The sequence below is a fragment of the Pinus tabuliformis genome, chromosome 7 (assembly GCF_031772625.1).
Source record: "Pinus tabuliformis cultivar Carrire ecotype Pingquan chromosome 7, CPIR1, whole genome shotgun sequence".
In the NCBI taxonomy this organism is placed as follows: domain Eukaryota; kingdom Viridiplantae; phylum Streptophyta; class Pinopsida; order Pinales; family Pinaceae; genus Pinus; species Pinus tabuliformis.
Window position 1 is genome coordinate 844354232 of NC_142293.1, and position 13501 is coordinate 844367732.

Genomic DNA, 13501 nt, shown 5'->3' on the forward strand with positions numbered 1-13501 from the left:
TCCCATGCTCAGCTTTATAAATTCATTTTCATGTACATAGGACAGGCAACCGTCTGTGTGGCATACTGATGATTCTGGTAGAGCCATCATCCTTAGTTTGGATGATTATCTATGCAGCGATGATGTACATTTGATGTCTTTATTTTCCTGAATATATTGTAGCTCGGATGGATGAAACTAGATCCAGGGTCTTCAAACGCGTTCAATCTTTGCCCGAAGTACAAGTCGATCCATGTGAAAAGATGTTCTGATGTCGAACATGGAAAGACATCACCTGATTACCAGCCAATGATGTAAGCTGTTAACAGGAGCGAGAGGAATCACCGATAATGATAATGACCCTCAAGATACTGCAGTACAATTCACATGGTGTGAATACATGAGGATGTTGAACACCACGCAAAATATTTTAGTCGAAGGCCATTGATGTAAACCTGTCACTAGAAGTGAGAAACTTGCCATTGAGGCATGCAAGCTTCAAAGTACTGAAAGGGTTGTTCCTAAGTCAACTTCTTGGATAGTGAGCTGATGTCGACAAGAAGTGACCCGTCGTAGGAGAGCCTTAATGAATCCCACATCTACAACACAGAACGGAGCAAATGATTTTGTGGAGGTGAAAACAATCTGATGATACAAGGTTCAGGGTGGCGGTCATGAAAGAATGGAGCGTTAAGGTATTGCAGCGGATGAGGCGTTAGCTAGGTTGGTGAATTCTCTGAGCGACTTCTCTTGAACATATCAGCGACACTGGAATGGATTGGTAGCGTTAACCCCAAAATGGATGGTACGAAGGACCAATGGTGATATGACCGGTGAACAAAATAACCCAACCCGACTCAATCATGGTGATGGAGAGAAAGTGTCATGTTCAAGAGCGACCTACTACTAATGAAGTTATTCAAGTTTTCTTCCCTTTTTCCCCAGTCATTGCTGACCAGTACCTCTTTATTTTTATCAAGCTTGAGGAGGATAACATGTGCTTGTTCTATAATTTTCCCTTTGGGCAAACCTGTCGCTCTGTTTTAATGAGCCTAGCAACAGTGAAACTCGCTATTGTCTACATGGACAAGTTTGTCGCTATTTTTTTAATGAGTTTAACGACAAATATAACTCGGTCCTTTTCAATTTTAGAGAGTCTGAAAAGATATGGAAAGGAAACTCCAGTAGTCATTTTTCGTAATATAATCCCTTAAGTCTGAAAAAGTATAAAATAATACGAAAGGGATGACTTTTCGACAGTTTTAACGAGCCGAACAAGACAAACGCTCGATCGTTTTTATTAATGATCCCTCAGGTCCAAAAAGATTAAAATATAGAGGAGGGATGGCACTTCCAATTACATTAACGAGCTGGAGAGGCCAATTGCTCGGCAATCTTTTCATATTTTACGAGTCTAAAAAGAGCTTAAAGGAGACTCGTTTTTGAGGAATGAGTGATTTTTTTGGATAACAACTGGTTCCAGGTAAGGTTTGGAACTTTTCAATCACGGCAGTGTAAAGAAGGTGGCTAATAGAATCACCCGTCTCAGTTGTTCCTCAAAAGGGTAAACAATCAAATGGAGGCTATTGATTTAAAAAGAGTGGAGGTGATGGTAAGAACACGACCAAGGTTCTAAAGCTGATAATTATGCGATCACAAAGATTATTTACCGAAGGTGGGTTCATTTTTTAATGAGCTTGATCTCTGGGGGACCATATGCTCATTGCTAGGTTTATTTTTTAACGATCTTGAATTTCGCGTAAACCTACTCGTGAAGTCGTATAATAAGGATGTCTCTCATCAGTAGGTTCATTTTTTAGGGAGCTTGCCCCATGCGAAACTTTTCTCCAGAGCCTTTTGTATGCAAGCTATGAACGACCAACTACTGTCCTAGGGGTTAAAGAACTACCAAGATTAGGTAGGATAGTCTCTCAGTGGGAAACAATCTCCTTTACTTCGCCTATGCCATTTGGCCCTTGCAAAGGTGAATGGTTTATCAGACCAATCACCTAACTTAAGTAGTTGAAGTTAGTAAAAACTACAGGGTTAGAGTTACGCTAGTTACTTTTCACTTGCATAAAAAAGGATTGCATGCCCCCAGGTATAAAGAAAAATAGAGTTTCCAAGTTACCATACGGAAGTTCTCTCATTAGCAAGATTGTTTTGTCCGCATTTGCAAACAAAAACACTTCCTTGGCTCTTTTCCGAAATAGAAAAAGGTGAATGGTGGGAATTTCCAATCACATAACCTTTGACGAGTGAATCATTTTCCAGTCTAATCCCATTTTCCTAAATGGACGGTTGTGTCAGACTAGTCATATATCCTACGTGGAAACATACCTTATATCTAGGGTTTTCCTGTCAAAGAAGACCAAGGCGCATGCCCCCTGGGTTTAGTCACATTCACTGAATCACTCGCGATCATCGGGTGGACGGACTGGAGATTGATGAGACATTCCTTGTGTCAAAATACCATTTAGGGATGGCATTTGACTAGTAGTTGTGTTTGAACCGGGGAATGAAAGCTGGTCAACTAGTTGGACCATTCTCCCTTCATACAGAAAACACATCACTCGAAAGAGTGAGGAAACAATAGCTCCCATGCTATAAATGTAGTCACGCCCAAGGAGAAGATTGTAATCTAGAGGCCCTTGGACTACCATCATGTTTAGATGAACAGTTTTCCTTCTCAAAGTTATAGGAAAATTTGGAAGGATCCCTAACGGTCAACTGGTTCTTTTGTTGAAGCCTGACAGATTTTGAATCTCAGGCAAAAGCGATGGCGAACCAAGCGCTTTCCAAGAAGTTGAGGAAAGGATACTCAAAAGAGCCCCTTCATCTATGATAGTACCAGCCATGATCATTCTGTAAGCTTGTACTATGATTCAGAATGGTACATTAGATGGTAGGTGGGGTCTCCTTAGTAGATTCCAATCAAAGGAAACGAATAGATCGCTTGGGGAAGGGACCGAACAAACGGCTGGGTGAATCTCTGACGAACTTCCTTCCTGCGGTAAAGGAACGGGTAGATTGCCCCCATGTTCAGCGGATTCTATGTTAACAAAAAGAATTTGAACGGTGTCATTCTCATTCTCTTTGGTGACTGTATCATCTGAAGGCGGACCTTCTAAAGACAAGACTGGGTCTACTGCTGTCTCGACCTGTTGACTTCGGTCTGGTGTGGACTCAAAGGGTTTATCTTCAATGATAGGTGCTTTGACTAACAACAAAGGTGTGTCAGACATATTTTCAACTAGCGATGGACTCGGCAAGAGTTTCTTGTATCCAAGAGGAAGTCGCTGCGGTGAAGCAGGACGGTTATCCAAGACTCTTTTAGCTTCGTCCAGGAAAGGACAACAGTGGAGGGCATGATTGCCTTCACACAGTCTACAAGGAAATTTAGATCTTCCTTTCTATCCATTGACTTTCTTTTCACTAGTTGATGATGTGCTCTCAACATGATCGTCAGAGGTTGAAGACACCAGATTGTGCAAGCGCGGAGATCAGTCTCTTAAGATTCGCGAGATGCAAAGACAATCTCAATGATGGTGGTCTCCTTTGCAAATGACACATGGAGATTTAGGTTTGGAAGATGCAGCGTGTGGATTTTCACTAGACGATGTATGGTTGCCCCCTTTCGTCGTTGGCTTATTCTTCTTCTTCTCCTTCCCTTTCTTCTTCTTCTCAGTTACTTGGTTTTTAGTGTTACTAGTTTCACCAAGCGAAGAGGAAGAAGGAGAGGGAGAAACAAACGAAGTAAAAGGTGGGGGAACAACTTCAGTATCATCTGGTTGTTGATTTGATTAGTAAGGATTTACGGTGTTTGAACGACAAAGGTCAAGAAAAGCCATACTGGCAAGCCAATTGTGAGTCCTGGAAGGGACAATGTAGCCATGTGTGGAGCACCAACATCTCCCCAAGAAGAGAAAGGACTAGGATTCCCCCCAAGGGGAAATCCCTGATTGGTGGACTCCATTTTCTCAACCTAAGACCAAAGAGGGAATATTGATGTTATTCCTATTAAAATAAATTTTATGATGCTTTGACACAACTTGCTTTTTCAATTTTTAAGAGTCGAGAAAAAGCTAAAGATGACTCTAGTCACCTTCGATTTTTAATGAGCCTGAAGTGACAAGTGCTCAGATGGACCTTTTCTTTTAAGGAGTCTGAAAAGGAACGAAGGTGACTGCTCTGGAAATCTAGGCAGAGGGATTACCAAACCAATCGCAAAACTGCAGAATACTTTTTATGGTACGGCAGTCAATCTTCCCCGAATGTTGTGTTCAGTGCATTGCGATCGATAGGGTGGCAGACACAGCTTCCTAAGGATAAAGGATATTAGCCTATTGTGGTCTCCCCATATATACTCGACGGTACATGGGAGCACAAGTCCATAATGGCACTTGTCGTATCAAAGAGGAGGAATCACCCAGCCTACGATGAAAATGATAGTTACCAGGCTTTACGACGCCAGAATATGTCTCTAGCCTAGACTTCTAAATGTTGTGCGTTAGGTTACAAAGCATTTTTATGTTCATTGAGTTTTATTTTATAGTTGATCTTTCTTAAGAAGTTTGCCTTAAAGGTTCATCACGTGATGTAGATATACAATTCCTAAACATTCAATCTAAGATGATAAACAGTTCTTTACTTTCTTTTAGCAATGAAAATCCTAGCTACTAAGGAAACAGAAATAAAATTCTTTCAACATAGAGAAGAGAGCACACACTAGATGCACTTTTCCTAAATCAATTTCTGCATACAGTCTAAATGCAAATGCACATGCATGTATTTTTATTTTTTTTAGTTTCCTTAATGTGAGAATGACAAAAAGAAAACTAAGTACAGATCTGAACTATTTTCTTTCAAAGCAACAGTACTAACAATTTTCTCTTTTTGAAACAAAAGGAATACTAAGACGACACTTTCAATTTTGACTTGAAAACTGCTTTCAACACTTCAAAGAGTTGATGATTCAAATCAAATACAATAGCAAAAGTGTAATCAACTATCTAAAAGAGGAAGATTTTACGACACTCTTTTTCTTGATTGAAAACGACAATTGCGACACTTTCAAATCAAAAGATGACAGTTCGATTAAGCTACTTTTTGCAAAGGAGAACTGTAAATGATGAAAAATACATAAAAAACATTCACAATTCTTTATCAATGGAGGCTGAATAATGCAAAGGAAGAAGGTTTCAATGGTGATATACTGATCATAAACAGCAAAACTACTGAATAAAGCTGAAGACAATGAAAAAAAAAACAAAATCTGGAGGCAGAAATAATTTCATTCAATCATCACACCTGTAACACAGGGAAACAGGGATGCATCTCACCTGCAACACACGGGAGGTGCGATGCATCCAGGTTGCCAATGAGAGACAGTGCGATGGTCCAGGGACAAGACTGAGCTTGGTTTTCACTCACAGTTTGCAGCTAAGTTCAGGGATTTAGGCTGAGCTAATGATAGACAGTAAACACAAAGTATAGGGGCTGATCTAATGAGGTTATTTGAGCTACCACCAGGGCACTTAGGATGTTTGCAAGTCAGATGTTCAGTTCATAAACCAACCCGGAGATTGACTGAAGCAGCATTGATCTACTTTGCAGTTGCATATAAAAAATAGTTCGAAGGCTAGATGGCTTAACTGCATGCTCCGTCTATAGTTTATAAAGCAAACAACAGTAACAAAACAAACAAACTATTCGCTCCCTAGCGGAGTCGCCATTTTGTTATCGAGAAAACTAGTGTCCATTTAGAGCTGCTAGTCCCACTAAGACAGGTAGTTATCTTAGAAACAAACAAACTAAAGTTACTGTGTTTTCCTTTATGGGAGATAGATGAGAGAGAAGCAAAGAGTATCAACCTCAGTCTTTCGCCTGTCTCCTTGCTTGTTTCCTCTCTCCCTTGATAGAGCTTTCATCACTCCTTTCTCACTTGTCCCATTTCAAAGAAAACTTGTAGAGTCAAAGAAGCAAAATACCATCAAAGCATAGAGATCTATAACCATAAACAATATAGGATCAGATGTACATTAACCATACAAATGCATATACAAATACAAGATTCAGAGATATACAAGTATATGGAGGAAAACTCAAATAGCTTTATTGATAGAAGTAGTAGAAGAGAGGATTACAACCAAGCTTTCTGATACAGCATCATCCTCCTAGCATGAAAGCCCTCTTCACATCATAAAAAAGCAAGATCACCCAACAATACAATGTCTCAAAGAGAAACCAACATCACTTCCTTACAAATTACAAAATTCTAGCCTTTTGGATGATCCAGGTGGATATTGGTGGCCACCTGCCAAGTCCACCTGGACCCCCACCATTGTCTTTCTCAGCATTTTCAGTTTCCTTAATTGTAGCACAACTTACTATTTTTAGCAGTTTTTCGGGTCCTGAACTTCCGAAGCCATTTTGAGGCCCTAAACGACGTTTTTTTGGGGAATCCGGGGGCAACATGGGTCCACCAATGTTGCCCGTTCCAACAATGGTAGTACTCGGATAGATCTTTCTAACGAGCTATTGTATGGGTCAAACGGAGATCATATGCCAAAGTTACGACCCCGGGAAGTTGATGTACCAATTTACCCCAAACGGGGACCACAGTTTGGTGTTTCATCTCCTAGGGTTAGGTTTTGGAATGTTAAGGGTTTTCCATTGTTTCTCAACAATAAATAGGCCTTCGAGCCTCATTGTAACACAGTTCAGAGGCATGTAGCCATCACATCTCTTCTCAGAGATAAGCTACCATCACCCTAGCTGGTTTATTTCCATTTCTGGTTGTAAGCATATTTCAGTATTTTCCATTAATGAAATGAAGTATTATTTCTGCTGCATCTTTGTGTATATGGTTATCTCTGTAATTTGTTGCGTTCCTGTTTAAATCCGGATCAGTGGTATCAGAGCGGTCTGCTTTTTCTCTGTTTTTCTTTGCATGTCCCCAACAAGGTCGGGATATAAGGAGTTAGGGCTTGAATTGGTTGAACCTTTGCAACACCAGCCTCGCAAATCACGACGGCCTCCCATGGCGGACGAGAAGAAAGATGAGGGGGCAGGAAATCCCATCAAAATCTTGCTCGAAGAAGCCCTCGATCGACAACGGAACGCGATGATGGATAGCTTTGCCCAGATCCTTCAGTGGCTACCCAGAAGTGACGCATCGGCTTCCAGCAGCTACTCTGGAAACGCCACACCCTTTAAGGTACAAGTTAATTTTGAAATCCCCATATTCGAGGGTCAGATAGACGCAGATGCCGTAGATAAATGGTTAAATCTGCTAGAGGGTTATTTTTCTATTCATGAATTTTCGAGTCGGGAAAAGACTGCTTTTGCTCTCCTCAAAGCAACCCCCCACGACAAGGACTCGTGGGAAACCTACTGCGAGCAGAAGGATGAAAGTACTGGCTCACTATTTTCAGCCGCACCCACCTGGGATTCGTTCCCGGATGCCGTCAAGGAGTAGTACTACCCTGTTGGAAGCTATGAGGATGAATACATAAAGTGGACCACGTTGCGGCTGGGAAGGGACCAAGACGTGCCGAACTTCACCAATATTTTCCATACCCTTCGCACAAAGTTGGGTATCAAGGATTCGGAGCAACATTTGATACTCAAATACCGTCGATGCCTGCACAAGTACATCCAGGAAGATATACAATTCCTAAACATCCCCTCGCTCGGCGCAGCATACCGATATGCCGTCAAGGTCGAGCAGAAGTTTAAACAAAAGAAGCGAGACTTTGGATCTGCGAATCCAAAGCAGGGGAAAGGTACCCCGAAACCACAGAACAAAGGACAAAGCCAAGGCGGGACAGCCCAAGACAACCAGCCGAAGCTGCAAGCAAAGAAGAGCGCCGCGAAGCCGAGAAAGGACACTAGAAAATGGTGCGAGTTCCATAAGAGCTCCACCCACAACACAAGTGAGTGTCGGGCCAAGCAGTCACTGGTGGCTGAGCTAAAGGTTTCAGAATCAGATGCATGTTCCGACTCTGAGTCAGAACCCGATAAGGGGTATGAAAAAGGGAAGCAGATCATTGATGCCGATCCCAGCGCCACTGTTGCTACCGCAAAGATCCAGAAAAATGAACCCGAAGATCCAGAGGAGGAGGAGTGTCTCTTCCACTCTCAGATGTGGGTAAAGGGCTCCCCGATACAGTTCATTGTTGATAGCGGGAGTCAAAAGACCCTCATTTCGGCAGAGGTCGTGAAGCGGTTGGGCTTACCGACCACAGCACATCCACAACCATACACCATTGGGTGGCTTCACCAAGGACGAGATCTTCGCGTGAGCCAGCAGTGTCACCTTCCATACAACATCAAGCCCTTCACGGATGAGGTATTGTGTGACACAACACAAGCTATGTGCCAATTTGGAGAAATGCACTTTTGGCATGACCCAGGTTCAGTATCTTGGATACATCATTGATGAATAGGGGGTGCATGTTGATCCAGCCAAGATCCAAGTCATTCGGGATTGGCCCTCTCCAACCACTCTAACAGAGCTCCGCAGCTTTCTAGGTCTTGCCAACTTCTACCGCAGGTTTGTGTTGGGGTTTTCTCACATTCCTTGGCCCTTGAGTCAGGTCACCAAGGGAGGGGCGAAAGCAAAATTGTTTTGGTCTGAATCTCAACAGAAGGCATTCATGGAGTTGAAGGATCGCCTCTGCACGGCACCAGTGCTCGCGTTACCAGATTTACAACAACCATTTGAGGTCGAGACAGATGCCTCTGACTATGCTATTGTGGCAGTCCTTACTCAACATGTACATCCAGTGGCATATCACAGTGAAACACTTTCAGACACAGTCCGGAAGTACCCCACTTATGATAAAGAGATGTATTCCATTGTACAAGCCTGCCGACAATGGAAGCATTACATTTTGGGGAAGGAAACGGTCATCCACACAGACCACCGACCCCTGCAGTTCATACAGACCCAAGGGAAATTGCAGAATGATCGCCATCAGAAGTGGTCTACATACCTGCAACAGTTCCACTTGAATATCAAGTATAAGAAGGGCAGCACCAATAATGTTGCAGATTGCCTCAGTCGACCACCGATCATGGCGCTAACCACCGTGCTCAACTCTTGTGGGCACGAGACTTCTGATTGGCCACTTCTCTACAAAAGCGACCCAGAATTCGACCAAACATACCAGACACTCTTGGAGGGTCGGCGTGTTGCAGATTTTCATCTCCAGGATGCCCTATTATGCCACCTCGGTCACCTTTGTGTTCCTTCAAGCGAGTGTGCCAAGATGATTTGGGAAGCACACTACAGTCGGGTTGTTGGGCATTTCGGGGTCGAGAAAACAGTGGCAGTACTGCAAAATTATTTCTATTGGCCGAATCTTCGACAGGATGTTGGGAAGTACATCAGATCATGTACTGCTTGTGCCATTGCCAAACCGACCATTAAGAAGCACGGCCTCTATACCCCGTTGCCTACCCCTAGTCGACCTTGGGAATCCATCTCCATGGATTACATGTCAGGCCTTCCTTCCACTAAGCATGGAAATGACTGTGTTTTTGTGGTCGTCGACAGGTTCTCGAAGATGGCCATTATGGTGGCCTGCAAGAAGAATATCACAGTAGAAGCCACTACTAAACTCTTCTCTGAACGAGTGTGGGTGCATTTTGGGATCCCACAGTCTATCATCTCAGATCGGGATAGTCGGTTTCTCAGCACATTTTGGTCCAGTCTCTGGTCAATGATGGACACCAAACTCACGAAGTCCACATCCTTCCTTCCTCAAACTGATGGCCAGACAGAGGTTGTCAATAGGATAATTGTGCACATTCTGCGCATGTATAACTCAAAGCATCCACGCACATAGGACGAGAGCCTCCCCTATGTTCAGCACAGCTACAACCGAGCTCTTCACAGCTCCACTGGCCATAGCCCTTTTCAAGTGGGTTTGGGATTCCAGCCACTATGCCCCATTGATGTGGCCATGCCACTTGCAGCTACTCACATGAATTCAGCTCATGTCCAGTCCGAAACAGATAAGGCCACCAGCTTCATTGAGCGCATCCAACATATTCGCCAGAAGGTCCATGACATTCTTGAGAAATCAAATGCCAAGTACAAGCAGCGACATGATCAACATCAAGTGCCACACAAGTTTCAGGTGGGCGACAAAGTCTGGTTGCATTTGCAAAAGGAACGCCTTACTGGAGCCTATCGGAAATTGAGACCACTCCGATATGGTCCTTACACCATTAATAAGGCTATGGGAGACAATGCATTTGAGCTCAGCATTCCCCCATTCCTTGGCCTGCACCCAGTGTTCAATGTGGATCGCCTTCGGCCATACTTTCCACCATTGCTAGACACATCCGACATTGCAGAACAGCTCAAACCCACAGAATTAAATCCAGATTGCATGGAACAAGCTGCAACTGATCGGATCATGGACACACAGATCAAGAACACTCGCCAACAGAATATACAACTGTATCGAGTTGTCAAAGCAGGCAAACTCCTTCAGCAGGGCAAGTGGCTCACCAGGGAACAGGTTCAGCAAAAGTTTCCTCATCTCATGGAGGAGCTCAATGCAATGGGGAAATTGCTTCCTAAGGGGGGAGGAATGATCCAGGTGGATATTGGTGGCCACCTGCCAAGTCCACCTGGACCCCCACCATTGTCTTTCTCAGCATTTTCAGTTTCCTTAATTGTAGCACAACTTACTATTTTTAGCAGTTTTTCGGGTCCTGAACTTCCGGAGCCGTTTTGAGGCCCTAAACGATGTTTTTTTGGGGAATCCGGGGGCAGCATGGGTCCTTGGCATGGACCGATGTTTCTTGTTCCAACAATGGTAGTACTCGGATAGATCTTTCCAACGAGCTATTGTATGCGTCAAACGGAGATCATATGCCAAAGTTACGACCCCAGGAAGTTGATGTACCAATTTACCCCAAACGGGGCCCACAATTTGGCGTTTCATCTCCTAGGGTTAGGTTTTGGAATGTTAAGGGTTTTCCATTGTTTCTCAACAATAAATAGGCCTTCGAGCCTCATTGTAACACAGTTCAGGGGCATGTAGCCATCACATCTCTTCTCAGAGATAAGCTACCATCGCCCTAGCTGGTTTATTTCAATTTCTGGTTGTAAGCATATTTCAGTATTTTCCATTAATGAAATGAATTATTATTTCCGCTGCATCTTTGTGTATATGGTTATCTCTGTAATTTGTTGCGTTCCTGTTTAAATCCGGATCAGTGGTATCAGAGCGGTCTGCTTTTTCTCTGTTTTTCTTTGCATGTCCCCAACAAGGTCGGGATATAAGGAGTTAGGGCTTGAACTGGTTGAACCTTTGCAAGACCAGCCTCGCAAATCCCGACGGCCTCCCATGGCGGACGAGAAGAAAGACGAGGGGTCAGGAGATCCCACCAAAATCTTGCTTGAAGAAGCCCTCGAGCGACAACGGAACGCGATGATGGAAAGCTTTGCCCAGATCCTTCAGCGGCTACCCAGAAGTGACGCATCGGCTTCCAGAAGCTACTCTGGAAACGCCACACCCTTTAAGGTACAAGTTAATTTTGAAATCCCCATATTCGAGGGTCAGATAGACGCAGATGCTGTAGATAAATGGTTAAATATGCTAGAGGGTTATTTTTCTGTTCATGAATTTTCGAGTCGGGAAAAGATTGTTTTTGCTCTCCTCAAAGCAGCCTCCCACGTCAAGGACTGGTGGGAAACCTACTGCGAGCAGAAGGATGAAAGTATTGGCTCACTATTTTCAGCTGCACCCACCTGGGATTCGTTCCGGGATGCCGTCAAGGAGCAGTACTACCCTGTTGGAAGCTATGAGGATGAATACATAAAGTGGACCACGCTGCGGCAGGGAAGGGACCAAAACGTGCTGGAGTTCACCAATCTTTTCCATACCCTTCGCACAAAGTTGGGTATCAAGGATTCGGAGCAACATTTGATACTCAAATACTATGGCTACCTGCACAAGTACATCCAGGAAGAAATACAATTCCTAAACATCCCCTCGCTCGGCGCAGCATACCGATATGCCGTCAAGGTCGAGTAGAAGTTTAAACAAAAGAAGCGAGACTTTGGATCTGCGAATCAAAAGCAGGGGAAAGGTGCCCCGAAACCACAGAACAAAGGACAAAGCCAAGGCGGGACAGCCCAAGACAACCAGCCGAAGCTGCAAGCAAAGAAGAGCGCCGCGAAGCCGAGAAAGGACACTGGAAAATGGTGCGAGTTCCATAAGAGCTCCACTCACAACACAAGTGAGTGTCGGGCCAAGCAGTCACTGGTGGCTGAGCTAAAGGTTTCAGAATCAGATGCATGTTCCGACTCTGAGTCAGAACCTGATAAGGGGTATGAAAAAGGGAAGCAGATCAATGATGCGGATCCCAGCGCCACTGTTGCTACCGCAAAGATCCAGAAAAATGAACCCGAAGATCCAGAGGAGGAGGAGCGTCTCTTCCACTCTCAGATGTGGGTAAAGGGCTCCCCGATACAGTTCATTGTTGATAGCGGGAGTCAAAAGAACCTCATTTCAAAAGAGGTCGTGAAGCGGTTGGGCTTACCGACCACAGCACATCCACAACCATACACCATTAGGTGGCTTCACCAAGGACGAGATCTTCGCGTGAGCCAGCAGTGTCGCCTTCCATACAACATCAAGCCCTTCACGGATGAGGTATTGTGTGACACAACACAAGCTATGTGCCAATTTGGAGAAATGTACTTTTGGCATGACCCAGGTTCAGTATCTGGGATACATCATTGATGAACAAGGGGTGCATGTCGATCCAGCCAAGATCCAAGTCATTCGGGATTGGCCCTCTCCAACCACTCTAAGAGAGCTCCGCAGCTTTCTAGGTCTTTCCAACCTCTACCGCAGGTTTGTCTTGGGGTTTTCTCACATTTCTTGGCCCTTGAGTCAGCTCACCAAGGGAGGGGCGAAAGTAAAATTCTTTTGGTCTAAATCTCAACAGAAGGCATTCATGGAGTTGAAGGATCGCCTCTGCACGGCACCAGTGCTCACGTTACCAGATTTACAACAACCATTTTAGGTCGAGACAGATGCCTCTGACTATGCTATTGGGGCAGTCCTTACTCAACATGGACATCCAGTGGCATATCACAGTGAAACACTTTTAGACACAGTCCGGAAGTACCCCACTTATGATAAAGAGATGTATTCCATTGTACAGGCCTGCCGACAATGGAAGCATTACATTTTGGGGAAGGAAACGGTCAGCCACACAGACCACCGACCCCTGCAGTTCATACAGACCCAAGGGAAATTGCAGAATGATCGCCATCAGAAGTGGTCTACATACCTGCAACAGTTCCACTTGAATATCAAGTATAAGAAGGGCAGCACCAATAATGTTGCAGATTGCCTCAGTCGACCACCGATCATGGCGTTAACCACCGTGCTCAACTCTTGTGGGCACGAGACTTCTGATTGGCCACTTCTCTACAAAAGCGACCCAGAATTCGGCCACACATACCAGACACTCTTGGAGGGTCGGC